Below are 26549 nucleotides of genomic sequence, written 5' to 3' on the forward strand. Positions count from 1 at the left end.
AGAATGCAGTATGCCAGGCTTCCCTGTTCACCACCAACTCCCAGAGTTTGCTCAAACTCATGTCTATTGAGTCGATGAAGCCATCCAACCATCTCATCCTCTGTGTCCCCTTCTCCTCCAGCCTTCAATCTTTCCCAGCATCAGGATTTTTTCCTGTCAGTCAGTTCTTCGCATCAGGTGGTCTAAGTATTGGAGTTTTAGCTTCAGCATCAGTTCTTCCAATGAATATTCAGGACTGATTTCCTTTAGGATGGACTAGATGGATCTCCTTGCAGTCCAAGGGACTCTCAAGGTCCTTCTCCAACACCACAGTTCAAAAGCATCAATTCTTCGGCGCTCAGCTTTCTTTACAGTCCAGCTCCACATCCATACATGACCACTGGAAAAACCATAGCTTTGACTAGATGGGCCTTTGTTGCCAAAGTAATGTCTCTGCTTTTTTAACATGCCATCTAGGCTGGTCACAGCTTTTCTTCTAAGGAAGAAAACTGCTTTAAACCTTTTAACCAAATTTTCTTCTTATTAGTCAACTAGGATTCTCCCAGAATGTAGTCAGTAATAAAAAATGAAGACAGAAAGTAAGAAAAATATATAAAACAGACATGTGAAACTGATCAGAACGGTCCAATGTCTATCTATTAGAGAGTACCAGAAGAGAAAACGGAACAATTATAGTCAAAGTACTCTGGAAGAAAATTTATGATAACATCTAACATCAGAGGTAACACTGATTAAGCATACTTTCCATTTAATAGATGAGGAAGCTGAAAGACAAGAGCCAATTTTTTTCTGTTCCACTGATATCTGCATCACTACAAAAAACACCTGCTGAAACAAAGACCAGCTCCCAACGAAGATGCCTTACATTTGGAAACACTAGCAAAATTTTTAAGATAAACAGATAAGATTTTAGTAGCCCCACCAAAAACAAAACAAGGCATTTACAAAGGAAGGAGAATCAGGCATTGCTTTTCACTGGCAATATTAAATGCAAAAACAAAGAGCAGTATCTTTCAAAGTCTACAAAAAAATTTGAACCTAAAATTTTAATACCTGCGACATTACTGTAAAATTTAGATAATAAATGTAAATAGGATAAGTGAAAGTGAAGTCGCTCAGTCATGTCCGACTCTTTGTGACCCCATGGACTGTAGCCTACCAGGCTCCTCTGTCCATGGGATTTTCCAGGCAATAGTACTGGAGTGGGGTTGCCATTTCCTTCTCCAGGGGATCTTCCCGACCCAGGGATCGAACCTGGGTGTCCTGCATTTTACTGTCTGAGCCACCAGGGAAGTTCAAGTCCCTATTAAAAAATAGCAACTTCTAAAAAAAGTAATTTCATGTATTTATTTTTGGCTGTACTGAGTCTTGGTTGCTGCTCGGGGTTTGCTCTAGCTGTGGGGAGCGTGAGCGTCCACAGAAGAGTGTTACTCTTCGTTGAGGTGTGGGAGCTTGTCCTTACAGTGGCTTCTCTGGTTGTGGGGAACAGGCTGTTCAGTCGCTGGGTTCCTGGGCTCTAGAACACATGCTCGGTAGCTGTGGCGGCAGCCTGGCTGCTGCAAAGCACGTGGGATCTTTCTGGATCAGGGCTCAAACCTGTGTCTCCTGAATTGGCAGGTGGATTCTTTACCACTGAGCCACCATGGAAACCCAAAAAACAGCAACTTTCAAAATGTGCAAAAGATACTTTATATACATGAGTGCACACACATACTTTAGATATAAATACACACAAAGCTTTCATTTATGTGTAGAAATATATATACACACAATGTGAATGAGGAACAGTAACACAAGATATTCAAATATAATGAGCTAGGGGAAAACAGCAGACAATTGCTATCAAAACAAAAGCCAGTATAGCAATTATTGATCATAAAAATAGGGTTCAAGTCAAAAAGCAGTGAGCAGGGCAAAGATAAAGTTCACATTAAATGAGTCTAATGTTAGAGTAAAAATCTCAACAGAAGAATAAAGTCATTAAAGTTCACATGCCCAACGAATTTCCTTGATAAAGCTAACTTCAACTTTTAAAAAAAGTTTTAATACTACAATAAAAAATTTGTTTACAAAAAACAGTAAAGCTAAAGAGAAATATATAAATAGACTGGATTTAACACAGCTCTCAGAAATCAAGATAATTTATTAATGATGGTCAAATCTAATTCCAATTTACACACATAGATCTCCAAAAATAGTAAATATACAATCTATTTAAATGTACACAGAATTCTTTTTAACCCACAATATCTGGGCTTCCCTGGTGACTCAACTGGTAAAGAATCCACCTGCAATGTGGGAGACTTCAGTTCGATCGCTGGGTTGGGAAGATCCCCTGGAGAAGGGAAAGGCTACCCACTCCAGTAATCTTGCCTGGACAATTCCACGGACTTTACAGTCCATGGGGTCACAAAGAGTCAGACACGATTGAGCGACTTTCATCTTCATATATGGCTATAACAAAATCCAACCAATTCAAAAAATCAGGTATTTCCTAGGTCTTGTTTTTTAAAGCAGTTATGTCCTAAACCTAACACATTAATAATTATAAATTCACAATACAAGGATAAACTCCTGAAATCTATCCATCCACTAGAAAAACTGAAAACTTTCTTCAGCAGTAGCAGATGGCCTTTAAATCAAAAGAATATATATATATTATTTTTGAAGTGATTAAATAACAAACATGTCAAAATCCTTGAGACATGGCAAATTTAGCTCAGAAGTAAAAAATACAGCTTGAAAAAGGCAAAACTCAGGGGACTTCCCTGGCAGTCCAGTGGTTAGGACTCTGCCCTTCCACCGCGGAGGCACATGCTCAGGGACATAAGATCCCACATGTCACACAGTGTGGGCAAACAGGCAAACCTCAAGACCAAACAAAAATAAGTAAACCTAGACACCAGAACTAAGCCAGTAAGAATCAGCATAGGATGAGCCATCTAAGGAAGTAAACCCACCCTAATACCGTGTTCAGGAAGATGATAAATGACATTCACGGGCTTCCCAGGTGGCGCTAGTGGTAAAGAACCCACCTCCCAATGCAGGAAACACAAGAGACTTGGGTTTATCTCTGGGTCAGGAAGATCTCCTGGAGTAGGAAATGGCAACTCCAGTCTTCTGGCCTGGAAAATACCATGGACGGAGAAGCCTGGCAGGCTACAGCGCATAGGGTAGCACAGAGCTGGACACGACTGAAGCGACTTAGCACACACGCAGTCTAGTCACATGACTCTGTAAAAGCACAGATTTTTCTCCAACTGGTAGCAGAAAGGGAAGTCAGAGAAATTCAAAGCAAGTGAAGGATTTCAGCACCACAATGATGTCTCTGAAGATGAAAGAAGCCGCATACAAACACCACAGAATGCCCCGAGGAGCGGAGAGGAACCCCAGGCGATGGCCAATAAAGAAATGGGGACCTTGGTCCTAAGACTGCACAGAACTGAACTCTGCCCCCATGAGCTAAGTGAGCTTAAAAGAGGATTCCTCCTAAACCTCTGGATAAACACCCAGCCTGATAGATCTCTTATTTTGAGCCCTGTGGGATCCTGCACAAAGAGCACTGCTGAGCCAGCCCAAACTTCTGATCTACAAGTGGGTGCTGTTTTAAACCATTAAACCTATGGTCATTTTTATACAGCAACAGATAACAGTATTCCAAGGCCCTCCATGATTTAGTCTCTGCCAAGCAAATATTTTCAAGAAGTTTTTGTTCATGATACTTAATATTACACAATTTCTTCCTTACTCAATGTTATGAAGTAAACAGGGTTGTTGTTGTTCAACTGCTAAGTCATGTCTGACTCCTTGCGACCCCATGAACTGCTGCATGCCAGGCTTCCCTGTCCTCCACTATCTCCAGGAGTTTGCTCAGATTCATGACCATTGAGTCGCTGCTGCTATCCAATCATCTCATCCTCTGTTGCCCCCTTCTCCTCCTGTCCTCAATTTTTCCCAGCATCAGAGCCTTTTCCAATGGGTTGGCTTTTCGCATCAGGCAGCTAAAGTACTGGAGCTTCAGCTTCAGCATCAGTCCTTCCAATGAATAATCAGAGTTGATTTCCCTTAGGATTGACTGGTTTAATCTCCTTGCAGTGCAGGGGACTCTGAAAAGTCCTTTCCAGCACCACAATTCAAAAGCATCAATTCTCCGATGCTCAGCCTTCTTTATGGTCCAGCTCTCACATCCATACATGACTACTGGAAAAAAACATAGCTTTGACTATATGGAGAGCAAGGAGATCAAACCAGTCAACCCTAAAGGAAATCAACCCCAAATATTCATTGGAAGGACTGATGCTGAAGCTGAAGCTCCAATACTTTGGCCACCTGATGCCAACAGTTGACTCACAGGAAAAGACCCTGATGCTGGAAAAGATAAGAGGGCAGGAGGAGAAGTGGGCAACAGAGCATCCTCTGTTGGATGGTTGGATGGCATTACTGACTCAATGGACATGAGTTTGAGCAAACTCCAGGAGATAAATGAACAACAGGGAAGCCTGGTGGCCTGCAGTTTATGGGGTTGCAAAGAGTCAGACCAGTCGTCTGACTGAACAATAACCTTTGTCAGCAAACTGATGTCTCTGCTTTTTTAATATGCTGTCTAGGTTTGTCACAGCTTTCCTCCCAAGGAGTAAGCGTCTTTAATTTCATAGCTGCAGTCACCGTCCACAGTAAACAGGGTAAATGTTTTAAACTCCATCTTCAACATATAGGAGCAAAGCCTCAGAGGCTATCCTAAGGCAAGCACTCCTGAGCCCGCAAACGTGCCCTCTCCCTGCTGGGTCAAGGCTACGGTGCATTTTTGGGCCGACAGAAGAACACACGAATCAGAAGCCTTAAACCAAGTGCCCTCTCCCATCTGTAATCTTTAACCTACAGCTCCCTAACAGCTCTAACCAAAAATAAAAACACGAATAAATCTGACTCCATAAAACCTTTATATGGTAAACACATACACATCTTAGGGAAAAGAAAATGACAAAAAAAAAAACACCAGAATTTTAATTACAAATTTCTAGTATCCTGAACATATAAAACTTAGAGATTATACAAATGACAGCAACTTAAAAACAAACAATGACACTTTATACACATCAATAATTTAGGGAAGACAGAAGATTGGCCAATAAAACACCTAGAGATACAGGACGAAGTAAGCAACGACGCCAAGCATTTCCCAAATATTACCTTATTTAACAACCAGCATTTTAGGTAGGTACCGTGACTTTTGATTTTTATAAATGAAGAACAGAGGTCAAATTCCTTGCCCATGCTCACAATGCCATGAAGAGGAACCGAACTTGAGGAATTCACAAATAGTTAGATATGGGTAAGTAACGCAAATTCCACTAACCTAACCCCAGGACATAATACTTTGTCTCTACATGATTACTCTCACTCATAAGAAAAGAAGGTAATCGTTTTAAATTAGAGTGCCATTAGATGCCAATCCTTGGTGCCTAACAAAAGCGGTCTGCTGGAGTGTTGATAAGAATCCTCATCTCTTACTTCTCCAGCACTGGTAGGAGGTTCTTACCCATCAGCGCCACCTGGAGGCACAGGCAAGACTCATCTATGCTGCAGGTAGTGATACTGAGCTCACCTTGGAGGAGCTGCAAGCAGAGATCCAAAGGCAGCATGAAAACGAATGTCAATGTTTTCCGCCTGTCTCACAAACAGAGTAGTGACAGAGTGGATTTCCATTACTCTCCACTGACGAGCAAGAGCCATTAGAAAAAATTACTTTCACAGAAGTGTGATCAGTAACAACATTAATGCCATCAACTAAAATGCTTATAGCAACTGACTATGTATTAACATGGTATTTACCTAATCATAGCAAATAACTCAAACATCTTCTATACTAGTAGTAGGCTCAAAAGATGATAGCAAAAAGCAATGAAAATATTAGATCTCATTTCAGATCTACTAATTTTGAATGTGTAACACGAGTACAGTTATTTCAGAGTTCTTTTAAACTGATGCACAAATAAACAACTTACCTTTTTCTTATAACTTTTTTAGGCAGAAGAGCTCTTAATCAAAGTTAAAAGTTACAATTATAGGTTGGATGGGGGAATAAAAAAAATTTTTAATGTTACAACGAGCTAATGGACTGAATTTAAACATATCAATATGAATTCACATTTTTGAAAACATGTATCTTTTTGTATGTGTGTGTGGCTTATTTCTGACCAAGAGTCAAGAAAATTCAACAGAATCACAGTCTTAGAATTATGCTGGAACAACTAAATATCCATGTTGGAAACAAAGAACCTTAAACCTTAGCTTATATTCTCACTATCACGCATCCAATTTAACTATAAAATGAATAAATAATCTTAAAGTTACTTTAGAATTGGAGAAGAAAACTCCACTCCAATGTTCTTGCCTCAAAAATCCCACGGACAGAGGAGTCTGGCAGGGTACAGTCCATGGGGTTGCAAGAGTCAAGACACAACTCGGCGACTAAACAATAACCACCACCTTGGAATATGCAGGGAAACTTGGAGTATTTCTAATATAAGGCATAATGAGCATCATCGTAAGACAGAATGACAAATAACAAGCCATCAAAACTAGACACTTGCTCTTCCAAAAAATACTTAAAAAGGAAAACTAGTCACAGATTCAACAAAAATATTTGCAAAATACACTTCTAATGAATGTCTTCTACAGCAACAATATAAAAAACTCTTATAACTCAAAAGTAAGATGACAAATCAACTGGAAAATAGGGAAGTTTGGAGCAAAAGATCTGAACAGACACCTCACTAAAGATGTGTTCTATTTCATTCACTCCAGTTCAGTTCAGTCGCTCAGTCGTGTCCAACTCTGCAATGCCACAAACCGCAGCACGCCAGGCCTCCCTGTCCATCACCAACTCCCGGAGTTCACCCAATCCCATGTCCATCCAGTTGATGATGCCATCCAACCATCTCATCCTCTGTCATCCCCTTCTCCTCCTGCCCTCAATCTTTCCCAGCATCAGAGTCTTTTTCAATAAGTCGGTTCTTCACATCAGGTGGCCAGAGTATTGGAGTTTCAGCTTCAGCATCAGTCCTTCCAATGAACACCCAGGAATGATCTTCTTTAGGATGGACTGGTTGGATCTCCTTGCGGTCCAAGGGACTCTCAAGAGTCTTCTCCAACACCACAGTTCAAAAGCATCAATTCTTTGGCGCTCAGCTTTCTTTACAGAACAACTCTCACATCCATACATGACCACTAGAAAAACCATAGCCTTGACTAGATGGACCTTTGTTGGCAAAGTAATGTCTCTGCTTTGTAATATGCTATCTAGGTTGGTCATAACTTTCCTTCCAAGGAGTAAGCGTCTTTTAATTACTCCTGGCTTGGAGAATTTTAAGCATTACTTTACTAGCATGCAGATGAGTGCAACTGTGAAGTAGTTTGAACATTCTTTGGCATTGCCTTTTGTTGGGATTGGAATGAAAACTAATCTTTTCCAGTCCTGTGGCCACTGCTGAGTTTTCCAAATTTGCTGGCATATTGAGTGCAGCACTTTCACAGTGTCATCTTTCAGGATTTGAAATAGCTCAACTGGAATTCCATCACCTCCACTAGCTTTGTTCATAGTGATGCTTCCTAAGGCCCACGTGACTTCACATTCCAGGATGTCTGGCTGTAGGTGAATAATCACACCATCGCGATTATCTTGGGTCATGAAGATCTTTTATGTACAGTTCTTCTGTGTATTCTTGCCACCTCTTCTTAATTTCCAGAAATGCAAAACCCTCAAGCCCACAATGAAGTATCACTACACATCAACCAACCAAAATGGCTGAAACTTAGAAATACCAACAATGTCCGGTGGTGGTAATAACGCAGAACATCGTGTTACATACATGTTCACAGCCACTTCATAAATACAAGAGCACCAAACAGGAAGAAATCTCTCAGCTGGTGAAGTACAAAAGACAGAAAAGATTTCTGGATGATTCCATTTACAAATCAGTCTGGAGAAGGCAGAAAAATTAAAAACAAACAAACCAAAAAAACTTCAGCAAGAGAAACAGATCTAATCATGAGCGCCCAGGAGCTGGAGAAGTGGGAGGGGACTGACGTGAAAAGGTCATGAGTGAACTTTGCAGGATAAAGGAAGTAGTCTGTATCTTGACTATGATGGTGGTTACATACACTGCACCTATTTCTTGAAATACGTTCAACGGTATGCTTGGAAGGAGTAAATTATTTTGTATATAAAATATATTTTAATCAAAGAGCAACTCACTCAGGGGTAAACACACACACACACACACACACACACACACACACACACACACACACACCAATTTATTTATTGGGTAAGGGCAAATAGGCCAGTATCAGAATAACTTTCTTGGAAGTAAAATTTGTAAAATCTCAGTAACATACAAAACCTATACACTTGAAGCCACTTGCGAACAACCAAGCCTGCAATGGCAGGACATTAGACTCCTGACAAGCAAGAACATCACAGGCTAAGGTCCGTGTTTAAAAGGGCTTCAGCTAAGGCCATTTCCCAGTGTGCACAGAAGGGGCAGAGTGGTACCAGATCTCAAACTGACGGCATCAGTCTTACTGGTGTGAGAAGACAGGAGAGGTCAGCTGTGACAGAAAGGACGGAACGTGAGAGGAGACCTTGAAGGGTGGAAGCGACCACGAGGCGAGCCCCCCCGACTCTCAAAACCACTGAGATCACGTTCACAGAGAGACTGAGCAGCTCGGGGAGAGTCACAGCTGAGCTGTGAGCTGAAGGAACTGAGGGAGATTGCTGATGCACTGACTGCTGAGATGATGGAGTTTGGACTGCTAAGGCCAGCAATAATCAAAGTCTCCAAAAAAGAAAAAAACAAAAATGATACTTACCAACAAAAAAATAAAGGAGGAAAATGGGACCCGCAAAGAAAAAAGATATGTATCAAATAGAAAATGACAAGATAAACAGAAGAGTTTAGAGCAGCTATTCGAAATATGTTCAACAACATATAGGAAAAGGCTGGTCATAACCAGCAGTCGAACAACAGAAGATATGAAAGTTACACAGCGAAACCCAACAGAGATTCCTACACATAGGAATTTAGATAGAAATTTCAGTGGATGCGCTTAACAAAGAGAATGGAAATGACAGAAGTAGTAGTCACTGACCTTGAAAACAAAGTGTTTGTTCCTCTGGAGGAAGAAACTGTAAAATTATTGAAAAATTAACAGGGCCTCAGTAACCTATGTCAGTACTCAACACTATCAAATGGACTGATACACATGTAATTCGAGTTGAAGAGGAGAGAGAAAATGGGACCAAAAACAGAATACAAAGTAAGAGGCCAAACTTTTCACATAATTGGTGGGAAAGAAGAAACTTACAATTTTCAGAAGCTCAACAAACCCCACGCAGGAAGAATACAGAGAAAATCACCCCAGGCACAGCATGCTGACTGCTGAAACCAGAAAGCCTGAAAGTACGCCGAGGTGCTTTGAGGCAGGAGTTTCCTTGTATTCTTCAACCAAACCCGCGTTATTTTAAACACGCTGAACGCAGCAGCACATAGGAGAATTCAGTTCTCTTCTGTTACTGTACACACTGGTGTTTCAAAACGAGAGCATAAAGGTATCCTGAGCGCAAAAAGTTTGAGAACACTGTGTCATATTGGTATATAAACAGAAACGAAACTGTTGGGTCATAAAACAGGGGTCTCCTCAGCTTTGCCAGATAATTACAGTGTTTTCCCAAATGCCTGCTCCAATTTTCACTCTCACTAGCAGAGTCTGAGGGTACGAGCCAAACCAGACTAACACTTGCTACATTCAGACTTAATTTCTGCTGATCTAACAGGTATGGAATACTATCTTAGTGCAGCTTCAATTTGCATTTCATGATCGCTAACGGGACTGTGCATCTTTTCAAAAACTTACTGGACATCTGGATTGTTGTTGTTGTTTAGTCGCTAAGTCGTGTCCAACTCTCTTCGACCTCATGGACTATACAGCCCATCAAGATCCTCTGTCCTTGGGATTTCCCAGGCAAGAATACTGGAGTGAGTTGCCATTTCCTTCTCCAGGGGATCTTCCTGACCCAGGGATCGAACCGGCATCTCTTGCACTGGCAGGAACATTCTTTACAACTGACCCACATGTCCCCCTCTCTTGAACCTCCCTCCCACTCCCAACCCCATCCCACGCCTCCCATGCCACCCCGTTTTTTTCTTATTCTGAGGAATCAGCAAACCTTTCCCAAAAGGGCCAAACAGTAAATATTTTATGCTTTGTAGGACAAAGGCAAAATTAAGAATATTAGACAAGTATTTCTCTACCAAGAGAGAAAACAAATTTCTACAAATTCTAAATAACTAGTAATTATTCAAAATATGATCATAATTGAATATAATTGAGGGGGTAATGTAACCCTAATAATGAGAAGAATGGATCTGCAGAGAGGATAATACTTCATTTAATATGAGTCCAAAGCTGTAACTAAATGGATTATAAATATTCATCTGTTCATTATAATACACAATGAAATTTATATATCCATCTTTGAGAAAAACTTTCACACAGATGTACGGCCACATACTGATACCAATCCATAAGCATGTAATTTCCTTTGGGCATATTCATCCTTGCAAGGTACTTAAAAATTTTTATTAGTCTTGATCTTTGCTTTTAGCATGTAATTTTATTTCAATTAAAGCACAGGTTGAAGCCTCTCAATTACATAATTAAATGGATTCTGAAATACGGACATTTCCTTTGTATTTGCCTCAAGGCCCCAAAACTGCTATCGGAACTGTAGTTTGAGTTTGGAAAATATTTCTGTATCAAACTTTTGTGTGTGAATGGAGATTCTGGTTTTCACTTTAAATTTTGATGGCATGAAAAGTGTATGAAGCAGCTTGACATTACCTGTGATTCAAACACTGGTTGCTATACAAATAGATTTATCACGGTGTAGGTTTCACATGAAAGCACTGCTCTGCCTTGTAATTTTAGGCTGAGTTCACTAGGAAATATTACCAAGTCTGCAACAGAAGTTAACTTCCAATCCATTAAGTAGTCGATTTATAGTATCAGGGCAGTCTTCTTCAGAAAAATTTAATCACCACCCCCAAATTTTAAAAATTGCAATAAAACGTTACCACTGCTCAGTCAGCAAACTGCTGCACAGTAAGGCAATTCAGCCCATTCAGCTTTGATTGCCAGCAAAAACCACTAGCACTGAGATGGTGACATCCTCAAGAGCAAATGAAACTCACCAAAGACACTGTAAGTTTAATAACCTGGACAGATTTAAATATTTTCTGTAAAGTGCCTCCTGATGAATGAATACAACAAATAAGCATAGGTTTTTAAACACGTTATGTTTCAATGAGTTTCGCAAATTTGTCAAACTAAGGCTTTTATATGCTCCATGCTTATTTTTACCAATATGTAATGCACACATCTTAGCAGATTCCACTTCATGTTATACTGAAACCATTTTTTCAACTTCTTTGAGAATATTTTCATGCAGACAATTCATAACGACTAATTCTTCAGTCACTTCAAATGAGCAGAGACTGCTAAAACAAACAACTGAGCAGTACTGTAACATCTCTCGACTCACCAAGAGCCTATAAAAACCACTTGAAGCCATTGGCCTTGTTTTTTAAATGATTATTGACTGATATTACCCAAAGTGTCCTCAACTTTTAAAACAACTATTCTTACGGAAAAGCTAACGGTCAAAAGTTTATTTTCTGTGTGCGAATTTCTTTAACTGCTGTAGTCAAACATGATTTAATTAACTTCCACTGATAAATGGCTTTCCTTGGCTAACAAATGAGCCACTCACAAATTTACCTTTAGTTACAACTCATTTTCATCCTTCACTTTTGAAAAGGATCCGCGCCGTGACTACTGCATGCGACCCCACAGACCATAACCCATCAGGCTCCTCTGTCCATGGGATTTTCCAGTCAAGAACACTGGAGTGGGTTGCCATTTCCTCCTCCGGGGGATCTAAAACAGTCCATTTTAACTTACTCTTTTTTCTGCTCACTACTTTCCCATGAGTTGGGATTAGCAGGGTATGTGCTCAATCAGGTTAATACTTAAATACACTGTATTTTTTTTAGCACACCTATAGTGTCTCAGCATAACAAATATAATGCTCTGCCATCTAATTTGGTATCAAGTGAATCCACTTCACTAATGCCTCAAAAGCACTATAACTAAAGTCCACTCTTCTCTTTTTCTCTTCTTTAACATGAAAGGCATGCAGTAATAAAAGAGAGAAGATCCCAAGAGAACACATGTGGCAATCCAAAGCTGATGAGTTACAACTGGGTCACTGCAGTCTGCAGCCTGCCCACAACAATGCAGGGCGTAAGTGGTCGCTGCGGCAAAGGCTTGACTGTCACTGTAGAGCAACAGGAGTCACAGGTCATATGCACATTAACGGGTCTGTGTGCCAATAAACCTTATTTATGGATACTGTAATTAAGATTTTCATGTGTGATGAAATACAGCCTTTTTAAATTTTTTAAACATTTTAAAATAAAACCTATCTGGGCTTCTGGATCGTATGCACAGATGGTGGGCTGGATCTGACCGTAAGGACATATACATAACATGCTGACCTCGAATGTAGACTTCAAGGGTCCCAAATGAAAGTCTATTATGTTCAGGTCAGTTGCTCAGTCATGTCCAACTCTTTGTGACCCCATGAATCGCAGCACGCCAGGCCTCCCTGTCCATCACCAACTCCCGGAGTTCACTCAGACTCACGTCCATCGAGTCAGTGATGCCATCCAGCCATCTCATCCTCTGTCGTCCCCTTCTCCTCCTGCCCTCAATCCCTCCCAGCATCAGACTCTTTTCCAATGAGTCAACTCTTTGCATGAGGTGGCCAAAGTACTGGAGCTTCAGCTTTAGCATCATTCCTTCCAAAGAAATCCCAGGGCTGATCTCCTTCAGAATGGACTGGTTGGATCTTCTTGCAGTCCAAGGGACTCTCAAGAGTCTTCTCCAACACCACAGTTCAAAAGCATCAATTCTTTGGCGCTCAGCTTTCTTCACAGTCCGACTCTCACATCCATACATGACCACTGGGAAAACCATAGCCTTGACTAGACGGACCTTAGTCGGCAAAGTAATGTCTCTGCTTCTGAATATACTATCCAGGTTGGTCATAACTTTTCTTCCAAGGAGTAAGCATCTTTTGTCTTCCCAGCTATACAGACTGCCAGAAATTCTCCTGACATGATCCTCCCCTATGGGCTCTCTCTCACTCCCTCCAGTCCTCACTTCACTTCTCTAACGCCTTTAAATGTTTCTTTGGAAACAGATTTTATGCAGCTTTTCTAGTTATTCACAGCGGTAGGACTGTTCTACCACAAGTTTCTCTGCTGCAGGTAGAGACGAAAGCAATGCATGCCTGACCAGCTACCAAGACTCACTACCAGGCTTCTATAACCTAGCAGTGTGGCGGCAGTGTCCCGGGGGTACAGAATGTAAGCCAAAACACAGAGCTTAGCAACAATCCATGCATTTACTGAAAGTGTGCTAGCTGACAGAAGTAATCTTTCAAATAAGGGGGAAAAGGAAAGAGGTTTCAATAGGTGAGGTAGTAACAACTGGCTGTCCTTATGTGAGAAAGTGAAGCTGGACGCTTATATCGCACAATATATAAAAAAAACATCGCTAGGGCAAAGCAATAGAAATGAACTTTTGAAATAAATTTTTCAGGGATACATTAGAAATCATCCTAATTGTATATTAATTATATTAACTCTGTATTAATTCTAATTATATATTAGGAACTGTTTTTTATTAGAAAAAAACCTTCATTATTCAAAATTCAAAATATTCTAAAAGGTACACAAGGAAAAGTCACTTTGTGTAGTTACGTGGGAAAAATTCCCTAGAGGCAAAGAATTTTGCCCGTTTCCTGTGTAGCCTTCAAATATTCTACGCACATTGTAATTCATGATACTCTCCACCCACCCCCAAGTTTTACAAAGGGACTCTCTATAACATCCAGGAATACTACCACTTACCTCAGTGTAAAGGTAATTATAGCAAACTTAATTAAAACTAAAAAGAATGATTAAAAACAAAATATGATTTTTACTAAGAGAAACACCAAGGCCAAGGACATTCTCACTAAATGGGCCTTCCAAATCTAACTGTGTGTAACCGAACAGAACATCAAACTCGGAATAGTTCTGCAACAGAAACTTCTAGTTTCCTGTTAGCTTCCACCCAACTTAAATTCCAAATAAACGCTAAGAATCAAGTTGGCAGGGCGAATGAAAACAAACCCACTGATTTTTATACTCAGGTGTACCTAAAGCATTCTGTCATCAAACTTTTAACTGTCCTGCTATAAGCAGGTTCTGCACTTAGTACAGCATTCTGAGGAAAGAAACTGTAACTGATCCTGATGTCCTCCTCACAGCCTTGCATTTTAGATGAAGACAGCGTGTAACTTCTTACTGTGCAAAGTGAAAAAACTAGGGGCAGACAGGTAGAACTGCTTGGTGAGGGTGTCACTCGACATTAGCTAACAACGCCAGACATGGAAGAAGTCAAGATTTCTGATCTTCCCCCATTCAATACAGCAAGTATGCTATATTTAGAAAAACATGCTATACTTTGAGGAAACTTTATCATAAAAAAAAAAAAAACCAACCACCATGTGAAATCAATGGCCATATCCCCTGAAATCTACAGTCATTCTTAGTACCCTTCCCACAACTGGTACTCCATGTGGCAGCCATCTCTTCACTGGACTTCCTCCTTGGAACACGGCCAAAGGGGTCGATCGTCCTTCTTCTGTCCTCTTGCTGAACATTCTCCATCAGCAGCTTGACTTGCTCTCACCGCTAGTTAGGAGCACAGTCTAAGATTCCAACCCTGACACAGTTCCAAAGACATTTCATAGGATTGAAGGCTCATCACAGTCAAACTCCTGATCTCCCCATATTCTCACTTGAAACTATGGAGATACTCTGCAACTCCTCCACTAATTCAAAACATACCTCACTCCATCTCTACGACCATTCTGTCTTCATGTTTCACATATAATACCTAGATTCAGAAACTCACACTTACTGGCCTTTAATCACTGCAGCGACCCTAAGTATTTCTGCGTTCAAATAACTGTCTTCAAACGTAGCTACAGACAGCTGAAAGGTTCAGACCTGTTAAAGCGGCTCTTCTTATTAAGAAACTTCATTAATTAAATTCCTCACTTGGAATGTGAAGTTAAGAACATTTTCCATTTCTCACTACTCCCCACCGTACTTATTACTTGGTCATGCTCATATGTGACATTCTTTCATGGTCCACATATCCCCAAATTTAAGATGATCCTTTGCCTATCACACTCCACACTCGACTATACTACAAATCTGCAACAATCAGAACGGTTCTGGCACAAAAACAGACTGATCAATGGAAGAAAATAGAGAGCCCACATAGTTATGGTTTATTAATCTAAGAAGAGGAAGCAAGAATACACAATGGAGAAAAGTTAGCCTTTTCAATAAGTGTTGCTGGGAAAACTGGACGTGTAAAAGAAGGCTATTAGAACAACTTCCTCATACCATATGCAAAAAAAACTCAAAATGAACTAGAGACTTAAATGCAACATCTGAAGCAATAAAACTTCTAGAAGAGAAGACAAGCAAAACATTTTTTGACATCAATTAGATCACAGCAATATTTCTTCTGGATCTGTCTCCTGAGGCAAAAGAAATAAAACCAAAAAATAATGAATGGGACCTAATTATAACTTTTACACAGTAAAGGTAACCATCAACAAAACGAAAAGATAACCTACTGAATGGAAGAACATCTGCAAGCAGTATGACAGCTAAGGGGTCAAAACCCAAAATCTATGAACAGCTCATACAAAACATCAAAACTAAAGACTTCAGTTTAAAAAATGGGCAGAAGAATAGAATAAATACTTTTCCAAAGAAGACATACAGATGGCCAACAGGCACATAAAATGCTGAACATCAAACACTTGTAAAAATCGTTATCAATGAAAAATCTGCCAATAACAAATAGATGACCCTTTGTGAAGATTTCCTATGTCAATCTGTTGAAGCTTAACCCATACTCTAAAACCATCTAAAGTATTTCCTACTTTTACAAACACCCATTCCACCTTCTTCCTTCCTAAGGCTCTCAGTTTTGTTCAGATGGCCTCTTCCAAGCAGCAATGAGCTTTAGAGAGGTAGGTACCATCCCCTGCCCCAGAAGAGAATCACAGTCTAACCAAATGGTGGTTGTCCCAACACTTGTATTAGTTACTGGTTTAAAGCAATTGATGGGAACTAATTCTAGCTAATGAGTTGTCAGGAGAAACCTGCTACAGTAGAGAAAAGCATATGGAAAGGATTTCCCTGAATTAAAAAAGAAAAGCTTTTCCCCCCCCATTTTTTAATTTAAAAAAAAAAAAGTTACAATGAGGGTATGACCCGGAGAGCTCCTGCTCACCATGTTTTGATTATGAGAGAAACTGACCAGGAAAAGACTAACACACTGTGTGCAGACAATGTGGAGATAGTGAGACCCTGGCATCCCGAAGCCAGTGAGCTACTCATCAGCCTCACTCCTCATGCTCTTGCGGGGAATCCATCACTCATCAAGGTGAAGCTCAACAGTGCCTGACGTCCAGACGGAGACCACCAGGCACACAAAGACGCAGGAAAGCATGATCTACACCGATGACAATCTCGAAACCTGACCCCAACTGACAGAGATGTTAACATTGCCAGATAAGGACATTAAAACAGGTCTTATAAGCATATTGAATGTGTTCAAAAAGCTAAGCAGAGACATGGAAGGTATAGAAAAGTCCAAGTCAAACGTCATAAAATAAAAACACCTAGGATGAACTTACACTGTATATTATAACAGCATATTAGAAACTGCAGAGGAAAAGATTAGCGAACTCAACAACAGTAACAAGATTAGTGACTCAACAACAGTAACAACAAGAGCAATTCAATCAAAGAACGGCAGAGGAGCTGAATAAACACCTTCCCAGAGAGACACACAGGTGGCCTACAGGCACATGAAAAGATGCCCAATGTCACCAATCATTTGGCAAATGCAAATCCAAACTGCAATGAGCTATCACCTCACTAAAATGGCTATTATCAAAAAGGCAAGAAAAAACAAGTGTTGTCAATGACAACCCTCCTACACTGCTGGCAGGAATGCAAACTGGTGCAGCCACGATGAAAAACAGTGCGGACATTCCGGAAAAAATTAAGACTAAAACAATGTATGATCCAGCTGTTCCACTTGGCAACATAAAAACATGAATTCAAAGAGATATATGCATTCATATGTTTATTGCATTATTTACAGGAGAAAGATGCTAAGTGCCCGTAAGTGGATGAATGAATAAAGATGTGGTGTATATATCTGCAACAAAATACTACTCAGCCAGTTGTTGTTTTTTAAGATCTTTTTTAATGTGACCATCTTTATAGTCTTTCACTGAATCTGTTACATTGTTCCTGCTTCACGGTTTGGTTTTTTGCCCCCAAGGCATATGGGAAGTTTAGCTTCCCAACTAGGGATCAAACTCACAACCTCTACACCGAAGGTGAAGTCTTAACCACTGAACTACCAGGGAAGTCCCTACGTCATTTACTAAAAAAAAGAAAAGAAAGAAATTGTGTCACTTGTGACAGCAAGCAATAACCGCCAAAGACTTTCTAACCATAATGATAACTATAAATTCACATCCCCAAAACTGCTATAAATCACCACCCTTGAGGAAAATTACACATAATCAAATTGTCCAAAATCAATGATACAGAACTACAATCCTCCATATAAAAAGACATGATATGTTCAGTTCAGTTGCTCAGTCGTGTCCGACTCTTTGCGACCCCATGAACTGCAGCACGCCAGGCCTCCTTGTCCATCACCAACTCCCAGAGTTCACCCAAACTCATGTGCATTGAGTTGGTGATGCCATCCAGCCATCTCATCCTCTGTCATCCTCTTCTCCTCCTGCCCCCAATCCCTCCCAGCATCAGGGCCTTTTCCAATGGGTCAACTCTTTGCATAAGGTCGCCAAAGTATTGGAGTTTCAGCTTCAGCATCAGTCCTTCCAATGAACACCCAGGACTGATTTCCTTTAGAATGGACTAGTTGGATCTCCTTGAAGTCCAAGGGACTCTCAAGAGTCTTCTCCAACACCACACTTCAAAAGCATCAAATTCTTCGGTGCTCAGCATTCTTTACAGTCCAACTCTCACATCCATACATGACTACTGGAAAAACCATATCCTTGACTAGATGGACTTTTGTTGGCAAAGTAATGTCTCTGCTTTTGAATATGCTATCTAGGTTGGCCATAACTTTCCTTCCAAGGAGTAAGCGTCTTTTAATTTCATGGCTGCAATCACCATCTGCAGTGATTTTGGGGCCCCCCCCCAAAAAAAGCATAGAACAAAAACAAGGATGACACCAGACTATGCCATCCTGTGTCAGAAACAACATAAGCAAGAAGAGTGAATCACCACATCTTTAAAGTACTGGGATGAAAAGTCACCTAGATTTCTGAACTTGGCAAACATGCGTTTCAAAGGAAAACAGAAGCACTTTGGAAATGAAAATGCTGAAAGAATCTATCACCTTGCAGACCTGCCCTGCAAGAAATGTTAAAGGACTTCTTCAGGCAGAAAGAAAATGATATCTGGATGGACACCAAGGAATGAAGAGACTAGCATTGGTAAATAACTCAGATGGTAAGGAATCTGCCTGCAATGCAGGAGACCTGGGTTTGATCCCTGGGTCAGGCTCTGGAGAAAGGAATAGTAACCCACACCAGTATTCTTGCCTGGAGAATTCCATGGGCAGAGGAGCCTGGAGGGCTACAATTCATATGGGGTCACAAAGAGTCGGACTGAGCAACTAGCAACACAATACAATACAGCATTGGTAAATACACAGGTAAGTATATTTTAAATTATTTTTATTATTTAATTCTCTTTAAAAGATATGCTTACTAAAAAAAAAAAAAAACAACCCAGTATCTTAAGGAGTTTGTAACATGTGAAAGTCAAATGCATGACAGCAACAGCACAAAGTCCAGCAGGGAGAATGGAAGGAAATGAAAGCCCACTTTTATAATATATACAACTACATAATACCACTTCAGGGTGGACTGTGGTAAGTGAAAGACATATACGACAAACCTTAAAGAAATCAATAAAATAACAAGGCTTATAGACATACATCAAAGAGAGTGCACATTCAATTCCAGACCACCAAAATAAAGCAAGTTACACAAATTCTGTTTCCCAGTGCATAGAGAAGTCCTATTTATATTATACTGTTAAGTGTCCAACAGCATTCTGTCTAAAATGAAAAAAATGTATAGACCTTAATTTAAAAGTGCTTTACTGCTAAAAGGTACTAACCATCATCTTTGCCTTAAGCAAGTCATAATCTTTTTGCTGGTGGAGGGTCTTGTCTTGACATTCAGTGGCTGGTATCTGATCAGGGTGGTGGTTGCCGAAGGTTGGGATGATTATGGAGATTTTTTTAAAGACAATAATGAAGTTTGTGAAGTCAACTGACTCTTCCTTCAACAAACATTTTCTCTGTAGCATGCAACGCTGGCTGACAGCATCTTACCCATGGTAGCACTTCTTTAAAAACTGGAGTCAATCCTCTCAAGTTCTGCTGCTGCGCTGTCGGCTGAACTCACAGGATAGTCCAAGTCTTTTGTTGTCATTCCAGCAATCTTCACAGCATCTCCGCCAGGAGTGGATTTGCTCCCAAGAAACCACTTTCTCTGCTCATCCATCAGAAGTAACTTAGCTGCTTGAGTCTATCGCGAGACTGCAGCATTTCAGTCATATCTTCAGGCTCCACTTCCAGTTCTAGCTCTCCTGCTGTGTCCACATCTGCAGTTACCTCTTCTGCTGTGGTCCTAAGGCCCTCAAAGTCATCCATGAGGGCTGGAATCAACTTCTTCCCAACTCCTGTTAAGTCATCATGGCATCTAGAATGGTGAGTCCTTTCCAGAAGGTCAAGTGACTTTACCAAGATCCATCAGAAGACTCACTACCCATGGCAGGTATAGCGTTACGAAACTTATTTTCTCAAATACTAAGCCTTGAGAGAGAGAATTACTCATTGATCTCATGGGCTGCAGAACAGCGGTGTACACTGGCATGAGAACATTAATCTCCTTATACATCTCCCTCAGAGCTCCTGGGTGACCTGGTGAACTGTCAATGAACAGTAGTATTTTCAAAGAACACTTTCTTTCTCGAACACTAGATATTAACAGTGGGCTTAAAATATTCAGTAAACCATACTGTAAACTGATGCACCATCATCCATAAATATTGCTGTATTTATACAGCACAGACAGAGTAGATTTAGCATAATTCTAAAGGAATCTAGGATTTTTTTTTGAATCGTAAATGAGCACTGGCTTCAAGTGAAAGTCATCTGTTGCATTACCCTGAACAATAGAGTCAGTCTGTCTTTCAAAGGTTTGAAGCCAGGTACTGACTTCTCCTCTCTAGCTATGAAAGTCCTTGGTGGTATCTTCTTCCAGGAGAAGGCTGTTATGTCTACACTGAAAATCTGTGGTTTACTATAGCCAACTTCATTATAATTATCGTTCCCAGATCTTTTGGAAGACCTACAGCTTCTCTATCAGCACTGGCTGCTTCATGTTGCAGATGGCCTCTTTCCTCAAACCTCATGAACCAACCTCTGCAGCTTCAAGGTGTTTTTCTGTAGCTTTTCTCAGCCTTTGTAGAGTAGAAGAGAGTTAGGGCCTTGCTCTGGATTAGGCTTTGACTTTAGGGAATTTTGTGGCTGAACTGACCTTCTATCCAGGACACCAAACTTTTCCATAACAACAATAAGGCTGTGTTGCATTTTTATCATTTGTGCCTTCACTGGAGTAGCACTTTTAATTTCCTGAAAGAACTTTTTTGCGTTCATAACGTGGCTGTTTGGCACAAGAGGCCTAGCTTTCAGCCTATCTCAGCCTTCCGTGTCTTCCTCACTAAGCCTAATCATTTCTAGCTTTTGATTTAAAGTGAGAGACGTTAAGACTCTTCCTTTCGCTTGAGCACTTAAGAGACCATTGCAGGGTTATTAACTGGCCTAATTTCAGTATTGTTGTGTCTGAGGGAATAGGGAAACCTAAAGAGAGGGAGAAAGACAGGCGAATGGCTAGTAGGGGGAGGCGGAGAGAGAGGAGGACGGAACTAGATTCCACATGCCACAGCTAAAGATCCCACATGCTTCAACAAAGACCCAGCACAGCCAAAATATAAAATAAGTATTTTTTTTAATGCATGCAATGCAAAAGGAATCAACAGATAAACACAAATGGGGCAGAGAGGAAGACTTTATCACATTAAATATATATAGTCTCAATATTACAAATAAAAAGCAGAAGACTGTCAGGTTAGATTTTTTTTTTAAACGTGCTACTGCAAGAAACATGCTCTAAATATTAAAATACGAATAGGGTAAAATAAAAGGATGGAATTACATATACCATATTTACATTAGTCAAAAGAAAGCTGGGATGGGTATGTTAATATCAAAGTAGCTTTCAGAGTCAAATACAGGATTTTCCTGTTACAGTCACAGGTATCCTTATCAACAGCTTCCCTTTGATCGAAGTTTACAAAGTTCTTTTAATGTAACCACTAAATCTGTCACAGCCTCCCCAGGATGTTCAATAATTCGTTGCTGTAAACTAACAAGCACCTACTATAGTTCTATAGACAGAAACATGTTGAAACTGAGACACAATCCAACTTTATTTCAATGCAAAAAAAGGGGGGGGGGGGTGTTGTCTAACACGCATGCCTAAGACTACCATTCTTAGAAAGGCCTGCCTAGATGGCAGCAGGAGGCTGGGTTTGGAGAGGGTCCCCATGGCTCCCGAGGTGACGAAGGCAATTTACTGTGCCTGGATTATCTGTGCAAACAACGTGTCCTTCCCTTCTGGTACGTGACAGTCAGGAGGGCCTACACGACCAGCCCTCAGTAAAGACCTCGAGCGTCTCAGGGCAGAACCAGCAGACACATCGCCGTACTTCCCTTGCTGGAGGACAAGGGTACTCTGTGTGACCCCTCACGGGAGGGAGAGCACCGAGGAAACCTGAACACAGATGCTTCTAGACCTCGTCAACATCTCTTCCCATTAAGATCTTTCTACCGCATCAGGGCAGTAAGCCTCAGCCATAATTACAACTCTGTGATGAGGCCCTTGAGTCTGAGTCAGTCTCCAGTGTAGACGTGGTCTTGAGAACCCCTCAACACAAACACAGAACTCAGGTATGCAAGTGTTTCCTTCCTCTTAAAAAACTGTAAGGTAAAATGAAGACTAAATAACTGGAAATGTTTTATTTTACACTGCAAAGCACTAGGATTATGTAAAAAACAACAGTATTAGATAACATTATTCATAAAATAGGTACCTGGGACCATCTTACATATATGCAGGCCATGTTTTCAATGATCTTATATAAACCTACTTTCCACTGGTTAGAGAAGTGTGTGGAGATTTTTACTGCTATTGTCATTAAGGCTTTTTAAACAAAAATTACACTTACATTACACTGTTTACTTACATTGTAAATCTGTACTCCCACCTTATTACAGAAAAACTATTTTTGTTCTTTTTCAGCCTACAAAAAGAGCCCAAAGTACTTTTTAAAAAACTTGAAACTCTTCTTGTAGAAATTAGTTGGTTTTTACACGTACAAGTGGCACAAAATCAGCAGAATGGAATTGCGGTATGTACTTAGTCGCTCAGTTGTGTCCGACCCTTTGCGACCCCATGGACCACAGCCTGCCAGGCTCCTCTGTCAGTGGAGATTTTCCAGACAAGAATATGGAGTGGGTTGCCATGCCCAGTTCTCCCACACTGTAGGCGGATGCTCTACTGTCTGAGCCACCACGGAAGCCCAATGATGAGGGTGAAGACAACACGAGAACAAGAAACTATCGATTCTAAGTGGAGAGCTGCTAGGAGTAATGTTTTAAGGTTTGGTGGTACCCTCCAGGAATCCAAAGAGGAAAATAAAGGAGAAAAAGAGTTTAGCATATTCTTCTATCTAGCAAAAGACAGAAGTTCCCATGGAAACACTGAAGAACAATCCGAGGGAAATTCCAGAAAAACTGAACTGCTTGATAGTGAATGCAATTTAGCAACTGAGGAAATAATGTACTTGTTTTAAAATGGGAATAATGTTGCTGGTTGCAGGAGGCTTGGCAGCCTCGGCACTGCTGCAGCTGGGCTCCCTCTGCACAGCGCACGATGGCCAGCAGTGGCCAGCAGGGGCCAGCAGCGCACTCCCCACCCTGGGCCACCACGCTCAGCACTGCCCTTCACTGCCCGGCTCCACTCAGGAGCCGCTCGCCCCAGAGATGACTCCTTGAGGCACCAGAGATAAAATGACAAACCCACACAGTATCCACGCCCTCGTGACGCCTACCGCCCTAGTGGGGGCACCAAAAGTAATTCAATGCTCACAGTAACATGAATTGGCACACGTTGGTAAGCGATGGAAAGGAGAGATATGTACGTTCCAATAACAAAAAGGACACGTACTCAAATATTTCTTTCTTAAAAGATGTGAACAACCAAAAAGTTTAGAGCGTACAGACCAACCCATCTGAGCTTTGCATCTTGTTCTTTTCCATCACCTTAGATTGAAAGGTCCACTTCTACTTCAGTTTATTTCAGCATCTGTCGAAGGTTTTTTAAAAAAGGATTCCCACAAAAATAGGGGGATCTAAACAGAGGTACACGTTTTCAACGACCATTTTTCAATCCCAACCAAACTTCTCAAAAATTAGCCAGCAGAGTTTCACCTTCCAGAGTCAAAAAATATTAATTTTTAACAAATGGGTTTAAAACATACATCAACGCTTTAGAATATTTTACTCAGGAAATTCTGTGTCCAAGATTTTTTGGCAACAAATGTGAGAATATTTTGTTGTTTGTTTGAGTACAAACTTTCATTGTTTCTGGCAATAAGCTAACAATAGACACAGTTCCAAACATCTGTTACCAAAATGCTCAACCCCCAGCACTGGTTTCTTTGAGTGCATTCTCATTGCTGAAACATCACCTTTATCTTGAAGAGGCAGATTAAATGTTTATTTTCTTTACAGAGGCAGGTACCATAATTTATTCAGTCACATGCTGTCCTAATAATGGTCAACAAATTTGTGACACCTCTTTTTTTTTGTAAAATAAAGCCTGTTCTGGGCTCAACAGCACTTTTACAGGCTTTGCCCCTAAGGAACCTTTTGAGATTTCAAAGACTGTCACTGTCACACCTCCCCACCCTCGTCACTTCAGCAGAACTGTAAAAATGTCCTCTATTTTAGAAGGGTTCTTCTGACAAGTATAAATGTATAAACATGGATAAAATTCACCACAGTGGTGACCTCCTTTAACACTCTGGCACTTATTTTTTACGCGTAACTATGAATGACTCCATGAATGATTTTTAGTGCTACTCATTTAGGCCACAAACATTTACTGAGGAATGACCAAAACAGAAAAAGACAGTTATCAGAATGGCACTCTTATCTAGTGAGGAGAGACAGACAAGCCTAGTAAGTAAATACACACTGTGTTAGAGGCCGATAAGTACAGAGGAGAGAACAGTCCACCAGGGGTGTGACGGGAGGAGGCACCTGAAATTTTCAACAGGGAGCCCAGCAAAGACCTCCCAGATAAAGGAAACTTGAGTAAATACCCAGAGGGAACGAGGGAGGAAGCCATGCATGCATCTGAGGACACCAGTCAGCATAGAGGGAACAGGACCTCAGTAAGACCAAGGAGGTTAGGGAGGCCGAAGGCAGCGAGGGAGGGGAAGGGTTACTGTGAGCAACCTCTCAGAAGCGCCCGAGGGGATCCTGAAGATCAGGGAGACCCAGCTGGTCAGTAACGACTGGCTTTTTTTTTATTCTTAACAAAATGGGAAGTAGCTGGAGTGTTAAGCAGAGAAGTGACGTAACTTGACCTTCGCTACTTATTTATCTATTTACCAGTGTGGATCACTCTATGGATGAAAACCCAAGACTATCATTAATTTTTGTTATTGCTCAAGTTGGTCCAGCTCTTAGGAGCTCCTTGAGGTTGGCTCCTATGCTTTCAACAAGTCCCCATCTCCGTCAGCACTTCCTTGCTTTCAAGAGCCTTGGTCCTTTTTATCGCAGAATGTTGGTTACAAACCAAGATCTGGGCACTTGACAGGCTCACTACTAGAAGTCACTGCTTCTAGGCTTTCGGGGGGGGACAAAGCTAGGAGATACACACATGCATACTAACACCTGCATACACATATACCTGGATTTCAGTATCTGTCCATATAAATACTAAAAACCATGAGTTTATATTGATACCTCTGATAACTCCATTCTAACACCACAAAAATCATTATAGAATAGTACTCGCAAGATTACAGCATGTATGTGCAGTTTTTGTTTGATTCTGTCTAGCTTTATGGGTATCCAGTCAATACACTATTTTTCAGGGCTCAGTTTCTTCTCTACCCCCTTCACTGTGAATTTGGCTACTCTTTTTAAGGTTCCCCGAGAGCCCAGACAGCTGTAATTGCTTATTTACAGGGTAGGTGAAACATTCCTATGGTTCCAAGAGTCAGAGCTATACAAAAAGATATATATAGCTTATTTAACCATTCTATTCTGTGTGGTTATTTAGGTTGTTTACAGTATTCTGCAAATTAAACAATGCTAGCAATTATTAACCTTTAATGGCACAAGTTTCTGTATTATTGAAGGCATATTTTCAGGACAGAATCTCAGAAAGGTCAAAAGATAAGTGCATGCATAGTTTGTGAGGCACTACCAACCTTCTCTCCAGACGATATGCACCCATTTGCCTTCCAGGTATATGAGCGCCCATTTCCCTATGGCCTTATCACAAATAAGCTGCTACAGTTCAACAACCCAACACCACAAAGTGCCTTTTCACTTTTCTTCACTGCCTTTCCCATAACGCTTCTGCTTCTCACTGTCAGAAAATATTCCAAAACTACTTTTAAGAAGCTCAGAGAAGAGCCAGCTCCATAACCTATCACAACAATGACCTGGCCATCAAATATGCTAAGACTATGGAAATCATTACCAGGCATTACACTGTTCAAAATGTGGTAATAATGTAAGCCTCTAAATGTAAGGCCACACTTCCAAAACAAACACTCTAACTTGACTAAGGTTAGAGGTGAGAGTTACTCATCCATTTAAATTAGGTCAATTTGATCATCTGAGTAAATCAAATGTTACAGTAACTGAATAATTACCTAAATCTAAATCCTTGTCTCAACTATACCTTTGAAAGGTTTACCTGTATTAAATCTGCGTAATTTCTATGGCAAAAATTTCCACTTTTAATATTCCTTTGGAAGGCCTGTTTTCACTTCTCCCAAACATATTTGTCAAAAACCACGGGGAATTTTTAAGCAGCAAAGCCACTTTACTTCACAGGGTTTGTTGCCTTTATAGAT

General features: G+C 40.6%; 1 protein-coding gene across 22 annotated transcripts in view; it reads right to left on the bottom strand.

The window, feature by feature from the left end:
- KMT2C (lysine methyltransferase 2C) overlaps positions 1-26549 on the bottom strand; it is a 257448-nt gene that overhangs the window by 125100 nt on the left and 105799 nt on the right. The window lies entirely within an intron of this gene.

This window comes from Ovis aries, chromosome 4 (genome assembly GCF_016772045.2).
Source record: "Ovis aries strain OAR_USU_Benz2616 breed Rambouillet chromosome 4, ARS-UI_Ramb_v3.0, whole genome shotgun sequence".
In the NCBI taxonomy this organism is placed as follows: Eukaryota; Metazoa; Chordata; class Mammalia; order Artiodactyla; family Bovidae; genus Ovis; species Ovis aries.